Genomic DNA, 9,803 nt, shown 5'->3' with positions numbered 1-9,803 from the left:
GAGTGCACCTGCCAGCGGTGGCTCAAAACCCTGGCTGAGCCTCCGCTGTCCCCGGGCAGGACCCCAGGAGGCCGGGCACGGACCGCCGGTCGCCCCCCATTGTAGTCCAACAAAGTTTGAAGAGACGAATCACGGAAATCACAAGTCCAAAAATCCCTGAGAACCGGGAAGGGGACAGACCGGTGGCTCCAGGCCGGGCTTGAGTTCCATGAGGTCGGCCTGACTCTGGAGGTTTTCCCCTTGGCATTTTCCCATTGGCCAAAATGGGGGAAGTCAAAAAAGCACCCCCGGCAGATGTATGCAGAGGGGCCTGGGGGGGGGTGACGGGGAGCGGGCTGTTGGCAGCAGTGTGCTGGCTGCAGAGGTGGCCCTGGGCGGCTGCAGAGGGCCCCCTGAGTGCACCTACCAGCAGTTGCTCTTGACCCTGCCTGAGCCTCCGGTGTTGCAGGTCAGGACACCCATTGGCGGGGAACAGCAGGTGGCAGCCCCTGCTGAAGTCGTTGGCAGAGATGAGTCTTTGAAAAAACGACAAAGTCCAAACGCTCCAGGCGTGCCGGCCAGGGTGGCGGACCCGGCTGGCTGGGCCGGTGGGAGCTGCGGCTGCCGGGGCTGAGCCGAGTGTCGATGTATGTCACGAGAACCGGTATGAGGGTGATCCTGGTCGCTCCGGGCCGAGGCACGGTTCCAGGAGGGCGGAAGGAGCGGGCCCGTTTCCCCTGATAGCGCCGACGGCGGTAAAATAAGGCCTCGCAAAACGTCAGGACGAACACCTTTTTTGCATATAAGGGAACGAGCGGTGTGCGGTCCTTGACAAAGTGACTATTTCTCAATGTGCTGAGGAGTGGGGACCGCTCAAAGTCAAAGCACCGCGGCCGCCCCTCTGCCACCTCCCTGGGAGCAGAGTCATCGAGCGCGAGGGTCCCCACTCCGCCTGTGCAGGCCGCGGGGCCAACAGGCTGGCTGGCTGCCCGGGCAGACCCCGCTCTCCGAGCGGCCGGGCCCCAACGTTCGAGAGGTGTAGGAAGCCACCTTGGGGGGCTGCGGAGGCCCCCCTGACACCGCATCCAAGCCCCTGCTGAGAACCCTGTCCTAGCTGCCTGCGAGGGCAGGCGGGACCCCCCAGGAGGCCGTGCACAGCCCGCGGCAGCCACTGCTGAAGCCCAGGGCAGTTGGCAGAGATGAGTCTTTGAGGAAAAACGACAAAGTCCAAACGCTCCAGGCGCCGGCCAGGGGTGCGGACCCGGCTGGACGGGCCGGCGGGAGCTGCGGCGGCTGGGGAAGAGCCGAGTGTCGATGCATGTCCTGAGAACCGGGAAGGGGGCAAACCAGTAGCTCCAGGCCGGGCCGGAGTTCCAGGAGGTCGGCCTGACTCTGGAGGTTTTCCCCCTGGCTTTTCCTCATAAGCCAAAATGGGGGAAGTCAAAAAAGCACCCCCAGCAGATGTATGCAGAGGGGCTGGCGGGTGACGGGGAGCGGGCTGTTGGCAGCAGTGTGCTGGCTGCGGAGGTGTGCATGGGCGTCTGCGGAGGGCCCCCTGAGTGCACCTGCCAGTGGTGGCTCAACACCCTGGCTGAGCCTCCGATGTGCCCGGGCAGGACCCCAGGAGGCCGGGCACAGAACGCCGGCTGCCCCCCTTGCCGTTTGACGAAGCTTGCGCGGTCAGAAAAGTTTCAAAGTCCCAACGGGGAGAGAGCGTTGACGGCGAGGGGGCGCTGGCTGCTCCAGGGGCCGGGAGGGAGGCCCTGGAGGTGGGCCTGGGGGTGTGGAGGGGCCCCCTGAGAGCACCAACCAGCAGTTGCTCAAGACCCTGCCTGAGCCTCCGGTGTGGCAGGGCAGGACACCCATTGGCGGGGAACAGCAGGTGGCAGCCCCTACTGAAGTCCTTGGCAGCTGGCAGAGATGAGTCTTTGAGAAAAAACGACAAAGTCCAAATGCTCCAGGCGCCGGCCAGGGTGGCGGACCCGGCTGGCCGGGCCGACGGGAGCTGCGGCGGCTGGGGAAGAGCCGAGTATCGATGCATTTCCTGAGAACCGGGAAGGGGGCAAACCAGTAGCTCAAGGCCGAGCTGGAGTTCCAGGAGGTCGGCCTGACTCTGGAGGTTTTCCCCCTGGCTTTTCGCCATAGGCCAAAATGGGGGAAGTCAAAAAAGCACCCCCGTCAGATGTATGCAGAGGGGCTGGATGGTGACGGGGAGCGGGCTGTTGGCAGCGGTGTGCTGGCTGCAGAGGGCCCCCGAGGTGCACCTACCAGCAGTTGCTCAAGACCACGCCTGAGCCTCCGGTGTTGCAGGTCAGGACACCCATTGGCGGGGGAACAGCAGGTGGCAGCCCCTGCTGAAGTCGTTGGCAGAGATGAGTCTTTGAGAAAAAAATGGCAAAGTCCAAATGCTCCAGGCGCCGGCCAGGGTGGCGGACCCGGCTGGCCGGGCCGACGGGAGCTGCGGCGGCTGGGGAAGAGCCGAGTGTCGATGCATGTCCTGAGAACCGGGAAGGGGGCAAACCAGTAGCTCCAGGCCGAGCTGGAGTTCCAGGAGGTCGGCCTGACTCTGGAGGTTTTCCCCCTGGCTTTTCGCCATAGGCCAAAATGGGGGAAGTCAAAAAAGCACCCCCGTCAGATGTATGCAGAGGGGCTGGATGGTGACGGGGAGCCGGCTGTTGGCAGCGGTGTGCTGGCTGCAGAGGGCCCCCGAGGTGCACCTACCAGCAGTTGCTCAAGACCACGCCTGAGCCTCCGGTGTTGCAGGTCAGGACACCCATTGGCGGGGGAACAGCAGGTGGCAGCCCCTGCTGAAGTCGTTGGCAGAGATGAGTCTTTGAGAAAAAAACGACAAAGTCCAAACGCTCCAGGCGCTGGTCAGGGGTGCGGACCCGGCTGGCCGGGCCGGCGGGAGCTGCGGCGGCTGGGGAAGAGCCGAGTGTCGATGCATGTCCTGAGAACCGGGAAGGGGGCAAACCAGTAGCTCCAGGCCGGGCCGGAGTTCCAGGAGGTCGGCCTGACTCTGGAGGTTTTCCCCCTGGCTTTTCCTCATAAGCCACAATGGGGGAAGTCAAAAAAGCACCCCCGGCAGATGTATGCAGAGGGGCTGGCGGGTGACGGGGAGCGGGCTGTTGGCAGCAGTGTGCTGGCTGCAGAGGTGTGCATGGGCGGCTGCGAAGGGCCCCCTGAGTGCACCTGCCAGTGGTGGCTCAACACCCTGGCTGAGCCTCCGATGTGCCCCGGCAGGACCCCAGGAGGCTGGGCACAGAACGCCGGCTGCCCCCCCTTGCCGTTTGACGAAGCTTGCACGGTCAGAAAAGTTTCAAAGTCCCAACGGGGAGAGAGCGTTGACGGCGAGGGGGCGCTGGCTGCTCCAGGGGCCGGGAGGGAGGCCCTGGAGGTGGGCCTGGGGGTGTGGAGGGGCCCCCCTAGGAGCGCCCAACAGTAGTCGGTCAAGACCCTGCCCGAGCCTCTGGTGTTGCAGGGCAGGACACCCTGGAGGCTGGGCACGGACCGCCGGTCGCCCCCCATTGTAGTCCAACAAAGTTTGAAGAGGCGAATCACGAGAATCACAAGTCCAAAAAATCCCTGAGAACCGGGAAGGGGACAGACCGGTGGCTCCAGGCCGGGCTTGAGTTCCAGGAGGTCGGCAGGACTCTGGAGGTTTCCCCCCTGGCTTTTCCCCATAGGCCAAAACGGGGGAAGTCCAAAAAGCACCCCCAGCAGATGTATGCAGAGGGGCTGGCTGGTCATGGGGAAGCGGGCTGTTGGCAGCAGCGTGCTGGCTGCGGGGGTGGCCTGGGCGGCTGCAGAGGGCCCCCGAGGTGCACCTACCAGTAGTTGCTCAAGACCCCCCCTGACCCTCCGGTGTTGCAGGGCAGGAAACCCCAGGAGGCGGGGAACAGCCGTGGCAGCCCCTGCTGAATCCCACGGCAGTTGGCAGAGATGAGTCTTTGAGAAAAATGACAAAGTCCAAACGCTCCAGGCGGGCCGGCCAGGGTGGCGGACCCGGCTGGCTGGGCCGGTGGGAGCTGCGGCTGCCGGGGCTGAGCCGAGTATCGATGCATGTCGTGAGAACCGGTATGAGGGTAATCCTGGTCGCTCCGGGCCGAGGCACGGTTCCAGGAGGGCGGAAGGAGCGGGCCTGTTCCCCCTGATAGCGCCGACGGCGGTAAATTAAGGCCTCGCAAAACGTCAGGACGAACACCTTTTTTGCATATAAGGGAACGAGCGGAGTGCGGTCTTTGACCAAGTGACTATTTCTCAGAGTGCTGAGAAGGGAGTGCGGACCGCTCAAAGTCAAAGCACTGCGGCCGCCCCTCTGCCACCTCCCTGGGAGCAGAGTCGTAGAGCGCAAGTGTCCCCACTCCGCCTGTGCAGACCGCGGGGCCAACAGGCTGGCTGGCTGGCTGGCTGCCCGGGCGACCCCCCTCCGAGATGCCGGGCCGGGGCAGACTGTGCAAACGCGCGCGGGCGTGTTTTCTTCCCCTGGGGTGGAGCCCTTCCACCCCACGCCGTCCGAGGCCCGTTGGCCTCGGGCGGCCTGCCTCCGAGAGTGGGAGAGAGACGGAGGACGGTGGCCCGCGGCGGCGCGAGGCGTCCCCGTTGTTCCACCACGACTGCCAGCCGGTCGATCCTGCCGGTAGCCTGGGCTTGTCTCCGCTCCGCCTGTCCAGGCCGCGGGGCCCACAGGCGGCTTGCCTGGGAAGACCCCGCTCTCCGAGCGGCCGGGCGCCACGTTCAAGAGGTGTACGGAGCCACCTGTGGGGGGTCTGCGGAGGCCCCCCTGAGAGCGCTGATAACCCTGTCCTAGCTGCCTGCGCGGGCAGGCGGGACCCCCAAGAGGCCGGGCACAGCCCGAGGTAGCCCCTGCTGCAGTCCACGGCAGTTGGCAGAGACGCGTCTTGGAGAAAAAAACGTCAAAGTCCAGACGCTCCAGGCGCCGGCCAGGGGGGCGGACCCGGCTGGCCGGGCCGGCGGGAGCTGCGGCTGCCGGGGCTGAGCCGATGTCGACGCATGTCGTGAGAACCGGTATGAGGGTAATCCTGGGCCCTCGGGGCCGAGCTACGGTTCCATGAAGGCGGAAGGAGCGGGCCTGTTTCCCCTGATAGCGCCGACGACGGTAAAATAAGGGCTCGCAAAACGTCAGGACGAACACCTTTTTTGCATATAAGGGAACGAGCGGTGTGCGGTCTTTGACAAAGTGACTATTTCTCAGAGTGCTGGAGTGGGGACCGCTCAAAGTCAAAGCACCGCGGCCGCCCCTCTGCCACCTCCCTGGGAGCAGAGTCATAGAGCGCAAGTGTCCCCACTCCGCCTGTGCAGGCCGCGGGGCCAACAGGCTGGCTGGCTGGCTGGCTGGCTGCCCGGGCGACCCCCCTCCGAGATGCCGGGCTGAGGCGTAGGCAGCCGCCTCCATCACACCACCCAAGGCGAGAGAGTGGGTCAACGGGAGAGCCGGCGCGGCCGAGGGACCCTCGCCGCGCCCATGTCCGGGGAAGGACCACAAGGGCCCTGCTCCCCGGCGCCCCGGCGAGCGGGTTCACCCTCGGCGTGTACGGCTCTCGAGGATGGGGAAGGGACGCGCGGGGGCGTCCCTTCCGTCCCCAGCGGAAGAAGGCGAGCGACTCTGCGTGTCGGGACACCCCGCGGAGCCCCCTGCGGGGGGGAGTACTCCGGGGGAGAAGCGTGGCGCAGGGGGTGCAGCCCTTTCCCAGGCGTCGTGCGGCGGCGTCGGTGGGGCCGACGCCGAGAGAGAGCGATCCGAGCTCTCCCGCCTCAGGGCGGCCGAGAGCGGGGCACGGGCCCCACGTTTGGTGACGGTTTTCCTGAAAGCGAAGGACCCCCCGCCTGTCCCCTCGGGCTCCGGCCGAGGCGGGGGCGGTCCAGGGCGGCGGGGATAGGGGACGGCGGCCCGCGGACGACGCGCTTTATCCCCAGAAGGAGCGAGGCATGAGGGGGTGTTCCACCTCCGCCGGCCGGTCTCGCTCCTTCTCCGGGCTACCCCTCGGCGGAGTAAAGACCCCCGGGTCAACGCTCCCGCGTCCGGGCGCCGGCGCGCGTCCCCTTCCCGCGGGGGGTGGATCCCTTCCACCCCTGGCCGTTCGAGGCCCGTGCGCCTCGGGCGGCCTCCCTTCCGAGAGAGGGAGAGAGAGACGGAGGACGGTGGTCCGCGACGGCGCGAGACGTCCAAGTTGTGTTCCCCACGGCGGCTACCCGGTCGATCCCGCCCGGTGGCCTAGGCTTTTCCCCACTCTGCCTGTCCAGGCCGCGGGGCCGACAGGCTGTCTGCCCGGGTAGACCCCGTTCTCACTGAGCGGCCGGGCCCCAACGTTCAAGAGGTGTACGAAGCCACCTCGGGGTGGAGCCCTTCCACCCCTGGCCGTCCGAGGCCCGTGCGCCTCGGGCGGCCCCCCTTCCCGAGAGAGGGAGAGAGACGGAGGACGGTGGTCCGCGACGGCGCGAGGCGTCCAACTTGTGTTCCCCCACGGCGGCTACCCGGTCGATCCCGCCCGGTAGCCTAGGCTTTTCCCCACTCTGCCTGTCCAGGCCGCGGGGCCGACAGGCTGTCTGCCCGGGTAGACCCCGTTCTCACTGAGCGGCCGGGCCCCAACGTTCAAGAGGTGTACGAAGCCACCTCGGGGTGGAGCCCTTCCACCCCTGGCCGTCCGAGGCCCGTGCGCCTCGGGCGGCCCCCCCTTCCCGAGAGACGGAGGACGGTGGTCCGCGACGGCGCGAGGCGTCCAACTTGTGTTCCCCCACGGCGGCTTCCCGGTCGATCCCGCCCGCCGGTAGCCTAGGCTTTTCCCCGCTCCGCCTGTCCAGGCCGCGGGGCCGACAGGCTGTCTGCCCGGGTAGACCCCGCTCTCCGAGCGGCCGGGCGCCACGTTCAAGAGGTGTACGAAGCCACCTTTGGGGGGGCTGCGGTGCCCCCCGCCCCGAGAGTGCCTCCCAGGCCGAGGGAGCCCGGCGGTCGAGTGTCGTAGGAAAGCGCGTGCCACGGCTGTGTCGGTCACAGGGGCCAGAGGTAGTTTGGGCAACGGCTTAGATCCGTATGAAGCTCATCCTTTCCGGCCTGTTCTGGCGGCGGCTAGGCGCGCGCGCGCGAATGGCACGACGCCCCTGGTTCCAGCGAGGCGACGGCGCCCCGCACCCCACTCTCTGGGCCGAGCAGAGCCCCCGAGCGCAAGGTTCCCCGCTCCGCCTGTCCAGGCCGCGGGGCCAGCAGGCTGTCTGCCCGGGTAGACCCCGCTCTCCGAGCGGCCGGGCCCCAACGTTCAAGAGGTGTACGAAGCCACCTTGAGGTGGAGCCCTTCCACCCCTGGCCGTCCGAGGCCCGCCGGTAGCCTTGGCTTGTCCCCACTCCGCCTGTCCAGGCCGCGGGGCCGACAGGCTGTCTGCCCGGGTAGACCCCGCTCTCCGAGCGGCCGGGCCCCAACGTTCAAGAGGTGTACGAAGCCACCTTTGGGGGGGCTGCGGTGCCCCCCTGCCCCGAGAGTGCCTCCCAGGCCGAGGGGAGCCTGGCGGTCGAGTGTCGTAGGAAAGCGCGTGCGCGGCTGTGTCGGTCACACGGGCCAGAGTTAGTTTGGGCAACGGCTTAGATCCGTATGCAGCTCAACCTTTCCGGCCTGTTCTGGCGGCGGCTAGGCGCGCGCGAACGTCACGACGCCCCTGGTTCCAGCGAGGCGACGGCGCCCCGCACCCAACTCTCCGGGCCGAGCAGAGCCCCCGAGCGCAAGAGTACCCGCTCCGCCTGCCCAGGCCGCGGGGCCGACAGGCTGTCTGCCCGGGTAGACCCCGCTCTCCGAGCGGCCGGGCGCCACGTTCAAGAGGTGTACGAAGCCACCTAAAGGGGGCTGCGGTGGCCCCCTGCCCCGAGAGTGCCTCCCAGGCCGAGGGAGCCCGGCGGTCGAGTGTCGTAGGAAAGCGCGCGCGCGGCTGTGTCACACGGGCCAGAGTTAGTTTGGGCAACGGCTTAGATCCGTATGCAGCTCAACCTTTCCGGCCTGTTCTGGCGGCGGCTAGGCGCGCGCGAACGTCACGACGCCCCTGGTTCCAGCGAGGCGACGGCGCCCCGCACCCCGCTCTCCGGGCCGTGCAGAGCGGCCGCTCTCGCTCCTTGGAGCAGAGCCCCCGAGCGCAAGAGTCCCCGCTCCGCCTGTCCAGGCCGCGGGGCCGACAGGCTGTCTGCCCGGGTAGACCCCGCTCTCCGAGCGGCCGGGACCCAACGTTCAAGAGGTGTACGAAGCCACCTTAAGGGGGCTGCGGTGGCCCCCTGCCCCGAGAGTGCCTCCCAGGCCGAGGGAGCCCGGCGGTCGAGTGTCGTAGGAAAGCGCGCGCGCGGCTGTGTCACACGGGCCAGAGTTAGTTTGGGCAACGGCTTAGATCCGTATGCAGCTCAACCTTTCCGGCCTGTCCTGGCGGCGGCTAGGCGCGTGCGAACGTCACAACGCCCCTGGTTCCAGCGAGGCGACGGCGCCCCGCACCCAACTCTCCGGGCCGAGCAGAGCCCCCGAGCGCAAGAGTACCCGCTCCGCCTGCCCAGGCCGCGGGGCCGACAGGCTGTCTGCCCGGGTAGACCCCGCTCTCCGAGCGGCCGGGCCCCAACATTCAAGAGGTGTACGAAGCCACCTTGGGGGGCTGCGGAGGCCCCCCCCTGAGAGCGCCTCACAGGCTTTGCTGATAACCCTGTCCTAGCTGCCTGCGCGGGCAGGCGGGACCCCCAGGAGGCCGCGCACAGCCCGCGGCAGCCGCCGCTGAAGTCCACAGCAGTTGGCAGAGAGGAGTCTTGGAGAAAAAAAACGACAAAGTGCAAACGCTCCAGGCGCCGGCCAGGGGGGCGTACCCGGCTGGCCGGGCCGGTGGGAGCTGCGGCTGCTGGAGTTGCACCGAGTGTCGATGCATGTCGTGAGAACCGGTATGAGGGTGATCCTGGTCGCTCCGGGCCGAGGCGCGGTTCCAGGGAGACGGAAGGAGCGGGCGTGTTTCCCCTGATAGCGCCGACGACGGTAAAATAAGGCCTCGCAAAACGTCAGGACGAACACCTTTTTTGCATATAAGGGAACGAGCGGTGTGCGGTCTCTGACCAAGTGAGCATTTCTCAAACTCGAAGCACCCGCGGCGGCCTCCCCTCTGCCGCCACCCCGCACCCTCCTGGGGCAGAGCCACCGAGAGCAAGAGTCCCCCCCGCACTCCGCCTGCGCAGGCCGCGGGGCCAGCAGGCTGGCCGGCTTGCCCGCCCGGGCGACCCCCCTCCGAGACGCCGGGCGGAGGCCTTCCCACGCGAGAGAGTGGGTCGACGTGAGAGCCGACGCGGCCAGGGGACCCTCGCCGCGCCCCTGTCCGGGGCAGGACCTCAAGGGCCGAGCACCCCTACCGAGCCCCGGACGAACTCCGGCGAGCAGGTCCACACGCTGGCGTACGGCTCTCGGCGACGGGGAAGGGGACGCGCGGGCGCCCCTCCCGTCCCCCGAGCCAGATTCCCGCCCTTGGCCCCCTCCGCGGGGTCACAAGGACGGGCGACCCCCTTCGGTCTACCCTCCCGCCGGGAGGTTGGCTTCGCACAGACGGTCCGAGGCGGAAGAAGGCGAGCGACCCTGCCGCCGCGACACCTCGCGGAGCCCCCTGCGGGGGGAGCACTCCGGGGGACGCGTGGCTCAGGGATGCAGCCCTTTCCCAGGCACCGTGCGATGGCGTCGGGGGTCGACGCCGAGCGACAACGACCCGAGCTCTCCCGCCTCAGGGCGGCCGAGAGCGCGGCGCGGCCCCCTTTGTTTCGCGTGACGGTTTTCCCGAGCGCGAAGGACCCCCGCCTGTCCCCTCGGGCT

Source organism: Eleutherodactylus coqui, unplaced genomic scaffold (genome assembly GCF_035609145.1).
Source record: "Eleutherodactylus coqui strain aEleCoq1 unplaced genomic scaffold, aEleCoq1.hap1 HAP1_SCAFFOLD_604, whole genome shotgun sequence".
Lineage (NCBI taxonomy): Eukaryota > Metazoa > Chordata > Amphibia > Anura > Eleutherodactylidae > Eleutherodactylus > Eleutherodactylus coqui.
The sequence above is the reverse complement of the archived record's forward strand: the minus strand, read 5'-3'. Positions refer to the sequence as shown.